Source organism: Phoca vitulina, unplaced genomic scaffold (genome assembly GCF_004348235.1).
Source record: "Phoca vitulina isolate PV1807 unplaced genomic scaffold, GSC_HSeal_1.0 scaffold6, whole genome shotgun sequence".
NCBI lineage: Eukaryota > Metazoa > Chordata > Mammalia > Carnivora > Phocidae > Phoca > Phoca vitulina.
Window position 1 is genome coordinate 61,003,041 of NW_022589709.1, and position 21,272 is coordinate 61,024,312.

The 21,272-nt window shown below is 39.7% G+C and overlaps 1 long non-coding RNA gene across 2 annotated transcripts in view; it reads right to left on the bottom strand.

The window, feature by feature from the left end:
* The window catches only part of LOC116632393, a 103,185-nt gene extending 82,991 nt beyond the window's left edge, over positions 1-20,194 (bottom strand). For both annotated transcript variants that reach the window (XR_004299406.1, XR_004299407.1), the window contains exon 1: positions 20,090-20,194. This is a non-coding gene — a long non-coding RNA (uncharacterized LOC116632393). The remainder of the gene's footprint in view (positions 1-20,089) is intronic.
* Between the last annotated feature and the right edge of the window lie 1,078 nt (positions 20,195-21,272).

Here is a 21,272-nt window from a genome sequence, read left to right on the forward strand (position 1 = left end):
CAATTAGGAAAAGTTTTGGCAAAATGGTAGGAAATAATGCCAAGATGAATAGAGTTGAAAAATTACAAATAAATTAAACTAATCAGTATAGAACACTCTCCAAGAATATTCAAGAAAGGAAGACAAGAAACTGGATGGGAGCTCAAATTAGATGCTCTGATAGGAAACTAAGAAAGAAAAGTGGAAAATACTCAAAATGGAAAGCAAGGTTGGAGATGATGAAAGACAATGAGGCAGATCAAGGTCACTCAACTGGTTTAAAGAATATCTAGTTAGTTGATATTATCAAAGAAGTGATTTGTTCAGTTTTGTAGAAGAAATTCTGTAAGTAGTCAGTAAAAGGGTCCAGATGAACTTTAAATTCCCACCTTTGGGTTCTTGTGTTTAGCTTATTGGTCATACTACTCCGTCTTTCAAAACATCACACGCTGAATGTAAAGCTTTTTTAAATTAATATATTTATTTTTTAAAAAGGTTTATTTATTTATTTGAGAGAGAGAAAGAGATGGTGGGACCATGGGGATGACAGAGGGAGAAAGAAAATCTCAAAAAGACTCTCCGCTGAGCATAGAGCCTGATGGGGGAGAGCTCCTATGCCCCTGAGATCATGATCTGAGCCGAAATCAACAGTCGGACACTTAACCAACTGAGCCACCCAGGCTCCCCATAATTAATATATTTCTAACATGTTTTGTAATGAGCTCTTGGAGATTGTAATATAATTGCAGCTATGCTCATTTTATAACACTGAATTAAATATTTTTAAAAGCATATCAATTTCTATGGTACAAATTAGGCCTTAACACTTTTATGCATAATGAAGATATCAAAAATGTGGAATTCCTCTAAAAATTACCAAGAGGGGCACCTGGGTGGCTCAGTTGTTAAGCGTCTGCCTTCAGCTCAGGTTATGATCCCAGGGCACTGGGATCGAGCTCCACAGTGGGCTCCCTGCTCTGCGGGAAGCCTGCTTCTCCCTCTCCCACTCCCCCTGCTTGTGTTCCCCCTCTCGCTGTGTCTCTCTCTGTCAAATAAATAAAATCTTTTAAAAAATAAATAAATAAAATAAAAATAAATAAAAATTACCAAGAAAGTGTTAGAAGATGAGGTCTTGTATAAATGCTAATAATTTATTTTTTCACATATCAGACATTTTCAGAGTTAACCTTATTTGGCCATAATTTACAGCAAAATTATAAAATAAACTTTCAAAAAGACTTTAACATTTTGCATTTCTAGAAGATTATAATTATCCCTATGTCCTCTGAGGCTTACAATTTGATAGCACACCACTCCTAATAAATAGACCAGTTCTGCAATTCTAATATAATCCTATCACATCTTATTATTAGATGATCATTAACACTTAAACCCAATGATTTATTCTTGCACTTTGCTAATATATGCTGTCATCCCTTGTAAAAGGGATTAAAGGAAACAGAGAATGTGTTCTCCCCGGGGAGAGAGACGCAGTTTATGATACAGTGGCAAATAACCCTCATGAATAACTCCTCTTCAGTCCTTATTAATGATCCAAACCTTTAACCTATGCCAAGAAAACAAACAAACAACAACCGCCCCCCACCCCCACCCCACACACACACACCACCAACAACAAAACAAAACAAAACTGCCAGGACAAAATGGGCTCAAGTGCAAACCAAGCAGAAAGAGAATCCACTTGAACAACATCTGTGTTCAAATGACTTAAAGCACCACATGTAAGTTTCTATACCTAATTCACAACTACTTTGAATTTGAGATGCCTGTGGAATAGTCGGTTTGGCCAAATACTGAACAGAATGCTAAGTCTCTTACAAGACAGGGTGCCTGGGAACAATCTGATGATTGCTGCTTTAGCTCCTTCTGTGTAAGCAGTTGATGTCCTGGTGATGGGGCTTTCACAGCTGCCCATGTTCTGGACTCCCAAACCAGGAATTCACTCCATCATGTTACCTCAAAGCCAAGAATATTCTCCTGAAAAGGAATCAGGAAAAACTAAAACTAAAGACCAAGCTCATTTGCCTCCATGAGGGTGGGTTAGTAAGGGGAAGAAAAAGTCAACTAGCCTCTGAAGTCAAGCAGAAAACCACCGCTGGAGAAATCCCCTCAAGCTTCTCTTTTCATCAATCTTCCTCCAAGACGTGACAACTACCTTAAAACAGCAGAAAGCAATGGGCTCATAAATTACTGTTGAGTCACTTCAATATTTGGTTAAATAGTAATTTCCCCTGGTGGCTGAAACCAGACAGGATGTTCTGGTATTCGTGGTTCTTGGCTGTGAGGCTTATATCTCATTTGGGATCAAATGAATAGACTCTTCATTTTCTAAAGCAAGCTGGATTAAAAAAAAAAAAAAAAAAAAAGGATACAGCCATCATCAGAATACTCAAGAGAAAACATAAAAGTACAAGACCCCACAATAAGGACGAAAACTTTTCAGATTCATTTTTCAAAGGCTCCTGAATGCAAGTATTGGGAAACCTCCTCCTGGCGCAATTAATGAAGTCTGTGCACTTAAAATGGACCAAAAGAAAATTTAGAATCTTCATTATAATTAAAAAGAGCTCCATTGTGAGACACCAAAGGCATGGGGTAGAACAGAGTAGAATACTTACAAAGGAATTAAGGTAATAAACCTAAAAATCTGAAGAAGGTCAAGTCAGAGACAATTCTCTTAGCTAGAGCTAAGGTTTTCACTATTTCCTTAGGAAGGAGAAAGTAAAATGCTAATCTCAAAACCCTAGCCTACAACATTATAGTTGTCAGATCTACAAAATAACTAAAGTATATAATGTTCCAGGTCTACAACTTATGTTTATTCATTTGCAATAAATCCTTTTATTGTTCACATGAAGCCCTTCCAGAAGTAGGACGAATCATGACGTGGCCCTTGCGGGGTGTGTGCTCAGAATGGGCAGGTCATGCAAGCTTCACCTTACAGAACAGCACCTTAACATTTATTGCTGAATACAAGAACTATAACACCTGATTTTATTCATTCTTTGAAAAGCATTCACTGAGCACTTACAATGTGCACTGCCTTCTGAGAAATAAAAAGATGATAATTTGTGGGTGGCTAAGGAGAAGGTTGCAAAGGCATACAAATAAATACCAAGTGAATGACAGATCGAAATCTCCTGATTCCCCCAGAAGCTGTTCCCCTAGCTGTTTTGCAATGGCATTTGGCCACATATCTCTTACAAACATTTCCACTCTATTGTAATTAGTTACTAGGGAGAAGGGACTGACATATTCAAGTTTGTATTCCCACAGTATTATAAATACAGTGGGTGCTCTGGAGTATGTTTTTGGAATGGATGAATGAATTCAGGGGACAGAGACTAACTTTCAGTTCATGTGATCTGGAAAGACTTCAAGATTAAGGCAACTCAGCCACAAAGATTATGGTAGAAAGAAATCATAGTGGGAGATAATTTAGAGGAAAATGCCTCTAGCCTGGATAATACAACCGGGAACTTTCCATCCTGTCTCCTAATTCACAGAGTTTTCCTTCCCTATGACCTTTTCCTAGATCAGCCTTCAATATGTGGCACCTACAAGAAAATAAATTATAAGACAAGTGGAGATGATTTTTATATTAATTCAACTTTTGCAGACCTATTCAGTTCATGGAAGAAGAAGATAAAGATTTGATTTGAATTTTCCAGATAAATTACAGCTGTCAACATAGCTATATCTGTTGAAGTCCTGTTCCCTTAGGACAGTTTGTTTACTATATGTTGTGGACTGAATTGTGTCCCCTTAAAATTTCGTATGTTAAAGTCCTATCCCCTAGAACCTCAGAATTTAACTATATTTGAAGATAGGGTCTTTAAAGAGGTAACGAAATTGAAATGAGCTCATTAGGATGGGCCCTAATGCAATACGACTGATGTCCTTATAAGAAGAGGAACTTGGAGCACAGATAGGTACAGAGGGAAAATGATGAGAAGACACATGAGAAGCCAAAGAGAAAGGCCTGGGACATAAGGAACCAACCCTGCCAATGCCTTAATCTCAGATTCCAGCTTCCAGAACCCTGAGAAAATAAACTGCACTTGTTTAAATCACCAGCTCCAACCAGCAAAATAGTACACTGCACATAAACTTTGTAACACTTTCGCCATGGTTCAGTGGAAAAGTCTGCCCATCTTTGGCACTCGGATTAACTGATGAGAGGAGGGAGTGGGGCTCCCATTCTTGGATGGAGGTGCTATTATGTGCAAACCGGTGGCCCTGGAGATAAATGACCCCTTAGGGTGACCCCCAACTCCCGCACAGAATGCAAAATCATCCCAGCCACTGGACTACCTTCGAGAAAGAAAGAAAACAATTCTATAACAAGACCGTGACCTCTAGTGGAAGCTGCGCAGAATTACAGAGATCCCAGTAAGTCTCAATCCTTAGAGAGAACAGATTTAAACGTTAGAGTGACCTCGGAGGAATTTCCAAGGAGAGTAGTGTTATTCGCAACCACTTAGTAAGTCCAAGTTGAAAGCAAGTGTAGAAGAACAGAAAATAGGAAAACTTGCAAATCACGTTAACATCACCACAGAAGGCAAGGCAGGCAAGACGGAAAAGCACATGCGCAGGAGTGTCTCCACGCTCACGTCCTGGGAGGGGTTTCTAGCTTATCATTGAGCATGTGCTGGGGGGACCATAGCGGAGGCTCCCCCCACACAGAGTTGCTGGGTAAGAACCTAAATTTCAAGAAGGTTCCCCAGGTGATCTATAAACATTAAAATTTGAGAAGCACTGTAGTCTGGCTCGTTCGGAAAGTGGACATTTTAGTGCTGTCTTTGGATTTTCTCTAGTAAGTCCAGGTGGGGAAAGGCAACTCACCCTAAAGCAGCCACTACCCAGGACACAGTTCTAGGTGCTAAGTTCCTAAGCTCATTTTTCTGCACGTAACTACACATGGTGCAACTACTCATAAAATATACAGATTAAATTAACAAATGTTCAAGTGGTCACTTTTTTTTTTTCCTTTTAAACTTTTAAAACTCCACTAATGACAGCTTTGAAACCCTGATTTCCAGGGGTTTCCATGAAAATGTCAATCCTTCTAGCCCTCCTATTAATCATCATCCTGCTGTCAGGGAAGCAGGGAGTTTGAATTTTAACTCTTCTTAATGAATATATTTCACATACCAAAATTATCTCAGCAATTTGCTTGGCAGGTCTAGAAGCCGTTACTAAATTGCATTCAAATGCATTTCAACTGTTTCCTAAACCGACTACAGTTTTTCTTCACAAATGATTCTCCAGCACGGTACAAAGAAACAGGCATTTTTGTTCATCAGGAAAGACATTTTTTCTTGTAATCCCACCCCCCAAACCAGAGTATATTAATTTAAAACTGTAGTTCATTTCCAGTGGTGTCTGAGTGACTGTTTAATAACCAGCTTTCAACAACAACAGAAAAAGGTGAAACCCCGATTTGTAGCATTTGCCAGTTTCCAAGTGTACACATCCCATCCTGAGTAATTCCAAGATACCAACATGATCAGAGTTGGGAAGAGATGTACACAACTGCCTCATGCCAGCGCAGACAGGGACCACTAGTTACTTCCAAAATACTACCAAACACCCACCCCCATTTCCCAAGCTGTTTCCTTATTAGCTTCAAAATACATGTCGGTGTACAATATGTGTGCTACGCAATGGCACAATCTTAATACACACCCAAACAAAACTACCAATTTGGGGGGAAAGTACTACTTTTATTAATGATGGGATTAATGTTTTTCTCATAACAGTAAGATGGTTATCTATCATAAAAACTTAATGCTACTTTGTATGAAACTTTCAGGGGCATAGATATGAAACAGCAGTTGACTCAAAATTTACTCTAAAAAGCTTACCCTTGGGGCACGCCTGGGTGGCTCAGTCGATTAAGTGTCTGACTTTTGATTTCAGCTCAGGTCATGATCTCAGGATCATGAGATCGAGGCCCACAGAGCCCCACGTTGAGCTCCATGACAAGATTCTCTGAACCTCTCCCCTGCCCCTTCCCCCCTTCCCTCTCTTTAAAAAAAAATAATAAATAAAGCTTACCCTTCCCATACTTGTCTGTAAGGAGCATCCAATGAAAGAGGCTAACTCTGTGTTTGGTGTCTTTACAACTACTATAAGATAGTCTCCCTAGTTACAGCAACCCACCTACCACCATTCATTACCAATTGCTTTTTGTTGGCAAGTTCAAGGCCTTTCCATCTCAGCCAGTCATGCCCCTGGCAGTTCCTGTGCTCCATCTTTAATCTCTCCATCTCACACCAGAAAAAAATAACTTGTCTAAATTTTTATTAATTTCCTAAAGACCATGAGCTACCTCCTAAATTAATTCACTGATTTTTCAGCATCAATGCCACAAGACAATGGAATGCCACTGTTAGGGGTTTAATTCTATGTTCCCCAAAGATGCTGAGGTCCTAACTCTCCATACCGGTTAATGTGACCTCATTTGGGAATACAGTCTTTGCATAGGATCAAGTGAAAATGAGGTGATCAGGATGGGTCCTAACGCAATATAATAGGCGTCCTTGTGAAAAGAGGAAATTTGGACACAGAGCCAGGCATGTCTGGAGAGAAAACAATGTGAAGAGACCCAGAGAGAAGACAGCCATCCACAAGCCAAGGACAGAGGCCTGGAATACATCTTTCCTCAAAAGGAGCCAACCCTGCCAACCCCTTGATTTCAGATTTTCTGGCCTCCAGAACTGTGAGACAATAAATGTCTATTGTTTAAGCCATCCCGTCTGTGGTACTTTGTTGTGGCAACCCGAGCAAATGGATACAGTCATCATCAGAAGAGGTATGGCCCACGTAATTGTTTTTTACTCATATCCAACTTAGAAAATTAGTTACACTTTTATTCTTGTAAAACTTGACCAAATTCTAGGTTATTTTAATAATAATGTCATGGTCAGTATCTGCATTCTGAGATGTTTTCATAGAAGGAAGGAAAAGAGTAGAAATACAACTGGCATCATCCACAAGCCTGGCTCTATCAGTAAGAGGGTGAAGCACACATAATGATTTCTCACAGTGTCATAATAGAAAACGTGGTTGAGAAATCCTAAAATGTGATACAAAACTATTAATAATTCCTAAGACACTTACTAACCCCTACTAAAGGAGACCTAAATGTGTAAATAAAGAGACCTCGCCTTAACCCATTCCTCTAATGGAGAAATCTCTGAGACTCAAAGCAGATTGGTGTGGAAGATGTGCTGAGGAAGAAAGTCCTCCTTGGCACCCTTCCAGTGGACTCCACAGTCCACCACCAACTCCATCTATGTTAATGGTGGGCTCTGAAAATGAGTTTCTAAGCCCAAAGGCATAAAAACAGAAACATAACGCTGAAACTATGCTCGAAACTCTCATTTTTGAATCATAACATTTTAGAGCCTGGAGGGACCTGGGAGGCTCATATTTTATAAGAAAGAAGTGAAACCTAGAGGTACTTCACGAAGCTTGCAATGAGTGGGAAAACTCAACTTCGCTTCTGGGTTTCTTTCCTTCTCACTCCAACCAGCAGAAATGGAGCTTAAGAACCTGATCATGTCTCCTAGTTACCTGAAGAGTTTTTCTAAAAATGCAAATTTCCAGGGCTCAAACTTAAAAATTCTGATTCAAATCTCAAGTTTGGTTCACGGATCTGTAGTTAAACTCTGGGGGAGATTTGGCCATGTAGTGAGGTTTGGAACCACTGTGGAAACAATTCTGCCCAGAGACCTATGACCTTTGATCTGCTTCTAATTCCACTTGGACCCAGCCCTGTGTGATGATTACGATGTCTTCTCACATCCTGAGAAAAATGCTAAGAATCCTGTGGGCCTGCTTATCATGCCCAGCACACTTACACTGAGCCTTGTACTGGAGAAGCTGCTCCCCCCAACTCCTGGGCAAGTTCTAAGTACACAGAATATTTTAGAGCTGAAGGGGAAAAAACTAACCCCAAATTTCTTAAAACGACCTTCTTGAATATTCTCATCTCATACTCTTTGACTTCTGTTCCTTCACATGCCTGAATACAGTCACTTTGCAGCCTCCCAGATAGCCATGTGCCCATCCACCCCGGGTGAGATGACTTATGTCAGGAAAGTTGTGATAAGCACAGGTTTCATTTATTTTCAATCACTGCTGTGTCTCCCAGGGGGAGGAGAGTTGATTTAAAAACAAAACAAAACAAAAAATTAATAAAACTATGGCATAGTGAATCATAATTACTTATAAAATGGGATAGTTCATACTGGGACGCAGGGTTTCCTGGGGACTGTGGAGACTGAGGAGAACGCCAGAGAAAGCTGAACTCAGGACTCTGGAGCTGGAAGTAACTTGGTGCTGGTGGCAGTGAGCATAGGGGCTGTAAACTACAAGCTGTGGGACCAGGGTGAGGTTCCGTCTAATTTCTGGACGTCCATCCTGAACTTTCTCACTCTCACACTTGAAGATCCCACACAGCATCGTAAGGGGAGACTGAAACTCTAAACTTTAATAAGGGGGATGGTCGTACTGGAGATTTCACCCTTGGAACATGGCTCCAATAGTCTCTGTCTTCATCCCCACTCTACAGCCTGAGGTGAGACTCTTATCAATGCTGAACTACTTCAGCAGCCCCTAACTGCTTTCTCGCCTCTAGATGCATCCATACTCATGCCCGTGTAGCAATATCCTTCCCATTCAAGATCTTCACTCTCAGTATTTGCAGCTCCCACTCACCACAGTGATCTCCGGGCTTCTGGGAAATGGGAACTACCTCCTTTGTGCATCTCTTTGGAGATTCCTGCCCTATAGAGCCTATAACAATACCAGGGTTTCTTGGCCAAACTGGAGAACCAGAGGAAGATACGGAATAGCCACATTTTGAAAACTTCCTAGTTGGTCCGTCTCTCTCGAGAAACCATATTTCTTTGCAAGGAGGGGAATGAGGCTTTTTTGGAATTTGTGCTTCAGAGTCTAGAGTTGGCCTTTTGCCTTTGTTTTCAGCCCTGAAACATGAGACTAGCTCACGAGACTGTGGCAGACAGCGTGATTAGTACTAAATTCAACTTCAGATTCCTTCAGGTCTCTTCAGAAACTGCATTCTGAGCCAAAACTGTCCCACCTTTTCAGCAATGAAATAGATACACCACATTTTTCTATTGACATTATGTCTGACTTTGGGTTTCGTGAGTCCATAACAAAATGCTTTCATAATGAGCAAAGTATCTTCTGACACAGAGACATGCTGCACAAATCACCTCATGAATATGAACCTGTGGCATTTTAGGTTTAGGTCAAGCATTTACTCAGTCCTTCGGTATCACGGAAGAACAGGGATAAACCTTCCAGCACTCTGGTATGGACTCCCCAAGAAGTGATTCAGAGATTCAGAAGCTTAACTACAAGATGTCAGAGAAATTCAAGTCACTGATCTTTCTCTCAGGGACATCTATCTACAGAGACCGGGAGGCACAGACCCACCTGGCACTTGTCTTAGGAGATCACAGAAAGCTCCCAGACACCTGCAATGTGGGGAAACTCTTCCTCCTGCCTGTGCCTTCAGGAACCAGCACTGGCCAGGCCAGAACTGAGATTTTCCAGCCACCTTGGATCCACCATGGCCATTCTAGGAGCACAAAGCCCTCAATTCCCTGGCTTTCAGGGACCTCCATAAAGGAAGAAGAAAGAATTAGAGAACTCTCCCCTCACTGGCTTTTCCTATCTTCTACCCCCAGTTACTCCTGCCTGGACAAATATACACAACATAGCACTATTCCTAAATCAGAACTTAGGAGTCATGGAGCATCAATCACCATAACAGCTAGAGCAATTTCAGTCCATCTGGTAACTGCTCAACTGAAAAAAGTAAATAAGGTACACGATGTAGCTAGAGGCCAGCATTTTCCTACTTCTGGTATCTCTTTCATTCTGCAGATCTGTCTCCAACTTTAAGCATCACCTCTTTCTGGGACTGATGTCTTCTCTGTGGTCATTAAGCCCCTGATGTCATGGCAATGTCAGAACCTTCCAATCTATGCAAGGCTGTCTCAGAAATTTGTTCTTTTAACCCTACTGACGTTCTGTCCGGGTCTTGGCTAGTGTGCCCCTGTGATCCTACTCGCTGGGAGCATGAGGCCAGTCGTCTGTTCAAAGGAGATGGTGGACACAGAAGTTTCTTCCTCTTGAGGCCACCAGGGAGGACTCTTCATTCAGGCCCAACTCTCAGAGAGTACCTGAGGCAAGATCTCAGCTTTATTCCCTACCATCCCACGTCTTGACCAATCCAAATGTAGATACAAACATTGCTTTCATTCTGAAACCTAACTTCAGCCAGCTTTCTGCTTCTGTTATGAGTCTCCCCTCTGTGTTTCTCCCACAGGTGCTGACTCCCTCATCCAAATTAGCTTTCACAAATACCTCAATTTACAAAAGCTATAAATAAAATTCCATCAATGGGACTGGAGATGATCTCTGAACAGGGGCACCCAGGTGAGAATTGGTGTCCTGACCTTCCCGAGGCTTCTTCAAATTCCCCAAAGGTGGCTAATTGCCTTTGACAGATGAGCAAGGGCCCGCTTCTTGACAGCAAGAAATCAAGGACCTCTGAATTATTCCAAATAAAAACCAAGAAGCATATAACAACGATAAAGCTAAATTCATACATTCTTTAGGAGATGGAAAACTTCAATCATCCTCCCTGTGCTTTGGAAAATTCATGAATAAATAAATATGTTAATGCAAATAGCTCCCACCTCAGAGATGGTTTGTAAGAGGATGCCCTGTCCTTAAACTAAACTGCATTCTAAAGCAACTCTCCCACCTGACAGTACATCTGGCAGAATTCGAGAGTAGGACTGACCTTTACTCAGCCTGTAATCTGAACATGTAATTGATGACAACCTCCAAAAGGATACTAACATCTGACCAGGTACTATTACATTTTCAAGGTAATTTGTGTCATAATGGTTGATTTAAAAACACGTACAAACAAGCGTATGCAGTACAGAATATAATCACTTGTTACTCCTCAGGATCTAAGAGAAGCAGAATGGATTTTTAAGAATCAATACACAAGCCTAAGCCAAATGGATTGTTCACTGGAACCTGTTCAGCTGAACCACGGACTCACAATCCCCACATGGTCCTCAGCCGAGCTGGGTTAAAATGGAAGAATCCTAGGCTACCCACCCCCCCACTCGAGGAAATTTTAGGTGTCAGAGGGAAGAAAGGCTGCAAAGCAGTCCCAGTGACCAAGAAATCAGAGTCTGAGACAGTTTCGGGATGAACCAAGTTCTATGTTAGAGCAGGAGAGAAGGCCCTAAACACCAGGCCTGGTGCATTTTTCTCCCCCCTTGAAGTGCATTGTTCGCAGCAGCCTGGAACCACGAGCATTCTGGGAGCCTGGCGCCCTGGAAGAGTGGCAGCCAGAGATGTGACAGGCTGAGAGGAGAGCATAGAGCAGGATGTGTGGGACACTCCTGAATGGAATGTGTCCTAGCTGCTAAGGCAAGAAAACCAGAGTGGGGGGGGGGGCGGTATTTTGATTCAACAAATGATTCTATGGACAGTACTTTCCAGAACCCTGTGCCTTAGTGCATCCTTGGGTAAAATGAGTGTGGCAAGGAGGCTTTTAGGGTGAAAGGGATGACTTTTCTTCCAACGGCAGGATGCACTGATGAACAATTTCTGGATCAAAAGCACTCACCTGGCCTGGACTAGGCCAACTGACCAGGGTGACAATGGGACACATTAAGCTTCTGGCCACCCCAGAGCCTGCAGAAGTGGCATCGCCTGGTCCTAGGACTCCGCACTGTGTCTCTAGCCACACATCAGTGGTAGGACTCAAGGGCTCAAGGGGTGCCACAATTTTTTCAAAAGTAAAAAAAGATAAATTTGATTTACTTTTAAACATTCACATAGCCATATGACGATTTGGGGGCTGGCAGGAATTTGTGAAAGAGAAGGGAGGCATTGGGGACAGGGAGAAAGCTATCCCATATCCATGGGATAGTCAAATACTGAATTCTTTCCTATCAAATAAGCTAACTCAAAGGCCAACACTTATAGCCACATAGTCAGAGGCAATGTCATATTCATGATATCCTTGTTTATTTTACTCTTAGGGACTGATTTTTATCAACCTACATTCCAGACTACATTTTCTAAATTTCATAATCTGGATTCTATCATTGTAAATCAGAAGCCCACACATTCAAACATCACTTAATCATTAATAACTCACACAGGCATAATTTAAAACACATACACATGATTTAACTTTGCTTTCAGTGCACAATGGAGATGAGTAAACTTCACAAAGCTATCATATTTACAAAAGTAATAATCCATGCTTCTTTAACAACAGTTGTCTAATAAATAAAATTGAAGCAATAAATATAATTGTAACATCTATCGGGTAAGAAAAACATAGAATCGTGTGCAGATACGGTTTACTGTCATGACTCATCATTTCCGCAACCCTCTTAGAATAATGGGAAAAAAGCACCTAAACGAATGCTAATTCAGAGTTCAGACCAAAAGCTTCCTAAGCAAAAATTCTAACTCTTGTTTTTTGGTTAGTAGAGGAAGTCAAACACTAATGTCATTTATAACTAGGGTGTGATGGTAACAGATGAGCCTTTTCCCCACTCTGTACCTCTCTGCCAGAAATGTGGGATCCAGGTGTCAGCTATTCCATACTTAAGCCTCCATATGGACTTTCTAGAAGATAATGGGCATAAACGTACTTAGCATATAACCCAGCAGGCACTCCATAACTATTATTTTCTCGTCCCATCCTCCTTCCAACATTACTAACTCACCTGATTGTAATTAAGTCTTGTTTCCTTAAGGCATTGGAGCTTGAAATGAAATATGAACAAACTCCACTGTCGAAAAAAATACACATAAACTAGAAGACCCGACTCTTTCCACTCTTTTAAGTGTTCTGTGCCTATAAAAACCATTTCTTTAGCTCGAATACCCGTCTACCAGCAGGTCACCATCACGGTCCTCTGCATCCTCTCTGCACACAGCATGATGTCCCCCTCATCAGAATCCCCCACGTTAGCCTTGCAGGGATCCACAGGAGATTGCTAGGGATCCAAGTATCATCACTCAGAAAGGGAACATTTACTCCCAAGTGCTATCAAGTATCATGACAGTACAAAATGGCACTACCTTCAGGATCAATATATATGTTGTTAGTTTTAATATCACTTAGCTATAATAACAAAAGGAGGGAAAATCTATAACCTACATCTCTACCTCATAGCCTTATCTTATCTATTGTGTTTCCCAAGACCATGTATCTCCTTTACCATGGATGACTGATTAAAAACCTATATATATACTCTGCTTTACAAGCATTTACTTATTTATTACTAATGCTCTAATGCACAAAGTTCCACTATTTTCTTTAATAGAAATATTGCAAAACATTAATACTTCACTGTTATGGGAAAATGCAAAAAAGAAATGTTCCCACTGAGTACTCTAGAGGCCCCTATTATGCTTCATACCTCTCACATAAAATAACTCATGCATTCATTCGACAGTTATGAAGCTCTACCATGTACCAGGTACTGTACCCACCAGATACTGAACTCACAAGAGTGAATAAGACAGAAATGGTCCCACAGAAATTACATTCTAGCGAGAAAGACTCAAACTAAGCAAGCTAAAACTCTTCTTAAAGTCTCTAAAAAGATGAGCAGGGTGTTGTGATGGAGATTAGTAATGCAACTGGCAGACGAGGACCTAAGAGAGGGGGAGCAGTTGGGAAAGGTCATTTTGAGCAGGTGACGTGTGATCTAACACTTGAAGAACAAGAAGAAGCAACTGTGCAAATAGCTGGAGGCATTGAGGAAAGAAGGCTAGATGGCTTCGACGTGACCCCATTTCTGTCTCCCTAAGGCCCTCCTCTGTCACCCTGCTGTACCATCCAGGAACACACTACACCATGACTCAGGTGCATTCTCATACTGCCCTCAGAGGCCCTCCATGTGGTGTCCAGCAAGGCGTCCCTCCCCCAGGTGCTGAATCTCACATGCATAAAGAACACACTAATAGGTGACAACCAAAATTAGTCAGACTGACCTTGCTTTCCAAAACACAATCAGAATGCATGGCTAACACAGCAGTTTTCAAGCTGTGCTCTGCAAAGACAAAGGTTCACTCAGAGACCATTTTCATACAAGGCCAAGAAAGTGGGGTGTCACCTGACTATGACCACTTTCATCTATTTAACAGAGTGCAATCTGTCCAAGATTTCGTTTAATAAAAGAGTTGCGTGAGTGAAAGGGATATGAAAATCATGTTTTCTAGCCTGTTCTAGGAACTTTAAATGAATCCAATCTCTCAAATATGAGAAGACATGTTGGCACCTGATCTATGGTTCCTCCAGGCCACCCCCTATTTTTCTATTCACTAAACCTAAATCTCTTCTGTCCTTGTGCCCCAGCCCACACTCCATTTTGGCCTCATGCCTTGTATCCAGTTCTCTGCCTCACCTATAAACTATCTGATGAGCCAACTTCCTCCTCCTTACTTTAGGGCCCCCCCCAAAAAAAAACCCTTAAAATTAAAATACAGAGATCATTAATGTATAAAAGTTAGCTCAATCCAGAAACAAATATTTCTGACAATGATTCTAAATATGTCACTGATTTTCTGTGAGGAAAAAAATTGAGAAAAATAATAAAAATTCAGCTTGCCAAATTTTCAAAATAACTATGTGAAAATATGCAATGAAATCCAAATACAAAATTAATCAAAATGCATGCTATAGTCTCTTATTATGACCTCTCTTTTATTGGAATATATCTCCCCATCCACCATCTCTTTACTCTGGAAGTACAAAAAGGACAAAATCAGGGTTGAAAGAAGAGAGAAAAAAAATACAAAGACTAAAAAAAGTAGAAAGAGAAAGGGAGCAGGACTGTTTATACATAGGTTTAAAAAACATAAGGTCATCTTTCAAACTTCCAAAAACTGCTACTTCTAAAAAGTAATAGATTTTCCCACATATATTACTGTATAGTGACTTCATATCAACAGTCTACATAATAAGCATCCTATGGAAGGCATCCATCCTTAATTGTTATGAAAATTTTACTCATTGCATTCCAAGCCTAGACTAATCACTGCATTCCAAGCTCAGTGGACTCATTGCATTCTAAGCCCAGATGAACTGGTCTCTGCTGATTTTCAGGGCAGCATACACAGCTCTCTGGACTTTTGTTTCGGGGTTAGTGAAAATTAGATGCTGAGACACCAGGGAACAAGGGGACTCATTTTAACTGTCACAGATGCCTGTGCAACCCAGAGAAGACATCTGTATTGTATTAGCTATGTTAGAGGTGCCCACTTAATGTCTTCGTCAAATTTATTCTGTTATGATGAGTTGATTTCCACAATGCAATTTCCAGTCAGAAGCATGAAATCAAAATCAGTCAACTACATTCTAGCTTCCAATAGGGTGCAATGAATGAGTAGAATTAAAGTCAGCTAAGTCACCACTGATTAGAGAATTAGTGAAAACCTCAGATCCACAAATCAACAGGATTTATTTGTGTTGTGAAATCTAAAGAAATCAACGGTCATGTGACTCTAAAATAAACATACTGAATACTAATACTCAAACTATTCTTTATTTGAATTCCACAGAGGGTAGGAAGCCAATATGTATTCTCAAAAACAAGAACAGGAATAATTTACTGGCCTATCTGCATATTAGCAGCCCATGGAAGGCTTTTGGTAACCATCATCCATCTGTTCCTGCAACCTGTCAAAACCAAATTAATTAATTGGATTTCCCTGGCCTCCTGATACAGAAGATAAATTTACACATGCATATACAAGAAGTTACCTTGGATTTCTTTGGGAAGAAAACTTATATTAAAACAAAACCACAAACACAAGAGAACAACTAGTTTTTGGATATCCCTCAGAGCAGACACAAAGTTCATTTAACATTTCAGGACTTAATAATAAAAAAAATTAATTCTGTGATCTCCACCTACTTCTTGAAATTCAAACCTGGGGCTCCATTGGGGCTCTAGAGATGTAGGTATGGGAAAAGTTTGGAAAAGAGGGTTCCAACAGAATAAGAAAAGTCACCCCTCTGAAGAAATCTGGAGGGACAAATTTTTGCAGGCCAGAAAACACAGAACAATCTTAAGAGGCGAAATAAACTCTTCTAGTTCTAACTCAGGCACAGCTCCCATTCTGGTGTTGCCAAATGGCCCTACACTGGCTTAGGGTGAGGAAGTATTTAAAGGTGTTCACAAACAACATGTGCCACACATCTTTGCCGAGTCCCTCCTCCCCACGTAATGAGATCATGGCATCCTCCAGCAGAACATTTGTGTCTTTGTAAGACTGTAGGTCCTGAGTTGTCCCTCATATTGCTTCACCAAGAAGGCAAACCTACATCAATTTACTTTATAAATATGGTTCTAATTAGAATTCTATCTGCATTCATCCTCTTGTAAAATTACATATAAATGAGCATTTTGTCTTTTGTTGTAATCACAATCTTAAAAAGGTACAAGGTATTTAAAAATATTTAGAAGAATATTGAAATAAGCCCTTATTCTTAATAACTGTTAAAAGCCAAATAGATCATAGTGCATAAATAAATGAGGACTCTTAAAATAAACACGTTTATCAACTTCATATCAATTCATAGATATTTTATTTGAGAAGGCATGTAAAGTAATCTTGAATATTAAAAGCTTGTATTTCTTCCTATGAATTCTATAATTAGATGCTAAACTCACCAATCATTCCCATTAAACACAGTGTATCTAGTAAAGTTTATTACAGTAACATGTCACTATGATCAACATACATATGTCTAGGGCTTTGTGTGTCTCTCCACCCACCATAATTACTTTAAAGGCAATATTACAAAACCACACTTTTATTTTTATCTTGACTACAAATAGAATGGCTTAGTGAGCCTTCATGGCCTTACTTTTGTTAAATTAATCTGTACACTACAACTATAACTCTTCCACCTGAACATGTTACAATTCACTTATATTAATTTGTCTCCCCAGGAAATGAAATAATTGAAAACTCGTAAACTTTTCTTTTGAGGAAAAAGAACTTATTATTTCATCCAGGAGATGACTAACTTAATCATGTCTGTGTTCACTCCTCCCCTCCAGATATAACACACCCATGAAAGTTATAGCTGTCCCAGGACATCAGGCCTGTCACTTTTCCCCAGATCCACTCTGACTGCCATGCGCTAAGGGAATCCCAGCATGCCTTATGCCTGAGACTACATGAATTAGACAGTAATTAATGGTTATTATAGAAAAGACAGACTAAGCTTGGGGGAACAAGTCCTAGAAGGTGAGTTTGAATTGGCATTTGGGGGAAGGGATGTGCCGATAAAAGACAAAGAGAATATGAGATAGACCCAAAAAAGGACAAATGGCTGGACTTCAAAGTAAGCATCTTCACTGCCTCATAAACACGTTATAGTTTCTTCGGTAGAAAAGGATTCCCAATTAGAAGTAAGTTTGCAATAGGTACAATTTGCCACTTTCCCTACAGCTGGCCCTCATCAGAGGCCCCCCAACCATAGAACTTTCTGGGTGAATGGATAATTGATAATATCCTGCCAGATGCCTCTTAGCTTGGATGCTTATTATTAAGTTATCTCTCCTAAAGAAATATGAAGCTGAAATTACAGGGACCATGCAGACAAAATTCAACTTTAGATACCACCTCACACCAGTCAGAATGGCTAAAATTAACAAGTCAGGAAATGACAGATGTTGGCGAGGATTCAGAGAAAGGGGCACCCTCCTACACTGTTGGTGGGAATGCAAGCTGGTACAGCCACTCTGGAAAACAGTATGGAGGTTCCTCAAAAAGTTGAAAATAGGGCGCCTTTTTTTTTTGTAAAAAAAAAAAAAAAAAGAAAGAATTAAGAGTTCTAGACCACACAGGAGTCTGTCTCTTGCATAAAACTGAACTTAAAAAAAAAAAAAAAGCAAAAACAAAAAAAACTTATGAAATGGGAATTCTTAGGCAGGAAATTCTAAGTTGTCATCTCTGGTTTTGTTTTTTTGGTTTTGTTTCATTTTGTTTTGTTTTGTTTTTTCAAATTTGCCAAGAGTGGCTAAACAATTGTTAATGGCACTCTTGGTGATAAATTCCAGTAATTAAAACATACATTCATACAATATTTGTACAAAACCAACAGATTAAGTACCAAGAACAAAAGAGGCTATAATATGATGGGTGTGAGGATACATTTATTATAGAGCAGTCACTCTAAAAACACTTAACAAATTACTTAGGGGAGACATTTTTTCAGCCTGCACACTTATTCAAAGGAGTGGGAGGAGTGCTGTATTTGAAGTATGATTAATATAACAAGAACAATTACAACAAAAGCCACTTTACCCATTCCCAGATCAGAATATCCTGGAAAAATAAATTATGTGCAAATATACTTGAAAAAATACAGGGCTTTGAAACTATTTCTATAAAATGCATTCTATAAATGTGACCAAAAGACATTTCCTTTGCCCCAACAAGTTGAGAGTAGAGGAGCAGAAATGTGTTCTGGGTAAAGAAGTGGAAGAATTTAATGATGTCCTCTGACAAATTACACTACATGATTGCATTTCTTCTTGCCCTGGAAATTTATGATCAGTAGACCACTTCTCCAATCAGTAAAACAACATCATAGACAGGAAAAGCATGACGTTTAACTGGTAGGAATGGGGAGAGCCCAGAGACAGTCACCCCGAGACCTTGGTTCAAATGATGGCCCTCGCCCTAGTCTACTGTTTGTGCTTGGGGAAAGTCATTTCAGATTTGAAGAGGGCTGGGTGAAATGTTTTCCCTAAAGACCACAAGGTATGTGGAAGTTCTCCGTCACATCAGGCATATATCTGGCTTAAATAATGCCCCAAAAGGAAGGATCATGAGTTAATATATCTAATATTCCTGGGGTCTGTGGCACAATGTTTCCCTCAAGCACTACAAGGAAAAACTGCCCATAATAAATATTCAAAACAGGGAGTCCAGTATCAGTTTTCTTTTTAAATTGATTTGTAGCACCCCACCCACCTCCCAAAAAGCCTAAAACAGTGATTCTCAATCTTTGGTGCTTATCATTCCTGCTTCACTTATTAAAAATATATACTCCCAAGACACACACTCCAGGAATCTGGATTTAGTGGGATTTAGGGAGAACCCAAGAAGTTGCATTTTTAAAAATTACTCCAAATAACTTGGAGATAGTCTGTGAACCACCATTCACAACCACACCCCCATATGGCACTCTTCAGCCTGGAGGATAAATAATAAAATTTTGAAAGCGTTTATCATTATCATCATTGCAGATCATTTTTTTTCTTACCTATATTTTCTACATTGGTGTATAGTAGTAGTGTAATGGAATAATCAATCACAAAGGATTTTGAAAGAAAAGAAATGGCCTTAAAATCATATGGAAGATCCCATCCTGTTAAGAAAGCACATTTGTACACAACACCATGGCAGAAAGTGGCTGAGGGTTTTCTCCTGTAATTCAGGACAACATAACTCAGTCCTAGTCTTAAAGGCATGAGAAAACAGTATTTAGCAATGCAAAAGCAGACAATGAGTTAAAAGAGAGGGGGACAGCAGAGGAGGATTAAGAAAAAGAGAGAGTGGCATTGCTATTATCATTAGACAAATTTCCATTTTTCTCCAATTTCACTTTTTCTTTTTAAAAATTCCCTTTCCCCTTTTTCATCCTCTCCCCATTTCCCCTTTTTCCTTTATGTCTTCCTTAGATACCAGTAAGCAGTTTCAGAAACCTGAATCCAAAGAGAAAAACAACTTCTGAATTCTATTTTTGTTCCACCTCTTGACCCAACTCTCCCACATCAGATACTTTTTAACTGTGCAACAGATCACTTGTCCCTTATGGGAAAAACTGTACTGCTTTTACTTATCCTCTGGAACAACACAAAAACTGGTACAGAATAGTTCTGTGTAGTGTTCTTTTCTCCATCACTGCTATGTGGCAGACCCCAGCAGGAGTAAGCTGTGGCCAGGTATTATATGGAAAGGGACCACTTACCTTCCCTGGGCACCATTGTCATGACCTCCATGGTCACTGGATGTTCGTCCCAATCTGGAAGGCTTCTTTTAACTTGCATCTTTGAAGAAGAAGAACAAAAAGGAGGAGAAAGAGAAGGAGAAAGGGAAGGGGGTAGAGAGGAGGAGTGGGAAGAGGAGAAGGAAGGAGAAGCAATTGAGAAAAAATAAAGCAATATATGGGATTAATTAGACATGTTTTATTAAATAATTAAACTTAAATATGCACATAGCAAAATATAATGTGCAGCTGACAAGTCTAATGTATTTTGTTGCCAATATCCCCTCTTAAGAACATTAGTAAAAGCCTATATCTTTAGTGGCTTCTAAAAAAATTCCTCTATTTCTATTGTCATTTAAGTTGTGTACAATTCACTGATCATCTTCTATATTCAGATACCATTCCAATACAAATCCATATCAATCCATTCCAGATTGGTCTCTGCCTCAGATCAGAACTAATACATATACTGTAAAATTTCGTTTTAATCTGTCCACAATTATTCAAAGATCAGACTGCAAAGGCAGAGCTTTTATCAATTCAAAAAACCACAAGTTCATACCAAATCTGTAAGTGCAACTTCTCATTTTTACAAATAGTTCTGCTGTAACCACTTGTGAATAACCTGGGTTTCATGTCCACAAAATTTTATAGACTTTTCGTAGAAAAGTGTAAGTCTAAACAAAAAGAAGAAGAAAGGAAGGAAGGAAGGAAGGAAAGAAGGAAGCAAGGAAGGAAGGAAGGAAGGAAGGAAGGAAGGAAGGAAAGAAAAAGAAAAGAAAAGGAGAAAGAAAGGGAGAGAAAGAGAAAGAGAGGAAAGGAAAATATAACTTAGGCTGAATGCTACTTGAAAAATGATTTTTTCGTACCAGGAAGTCATTTAGCATATTGTACTATAAAATTTTCTGTATCCTTATTGCAATGACTGTAACTAGGGGGAAAATTATTTATTTATTCTTTTGAAATTTTGCTATTTGTATTAGTTTGGGTTCTGAAAGGAAGCAGAACCTGAGCCAAGGGCTTGTGTACAGAGAGTTTATTTTAGGAAATGATCCCAAGGAATAGGAGTTGGGACTGGGAATAAGGAAGGAGGGAAAGCCAATTCAAAGATGAATTTTTTAGCTAGTCACTGCCATGGGCAATAGGAACTCTATCTTACTGGAGA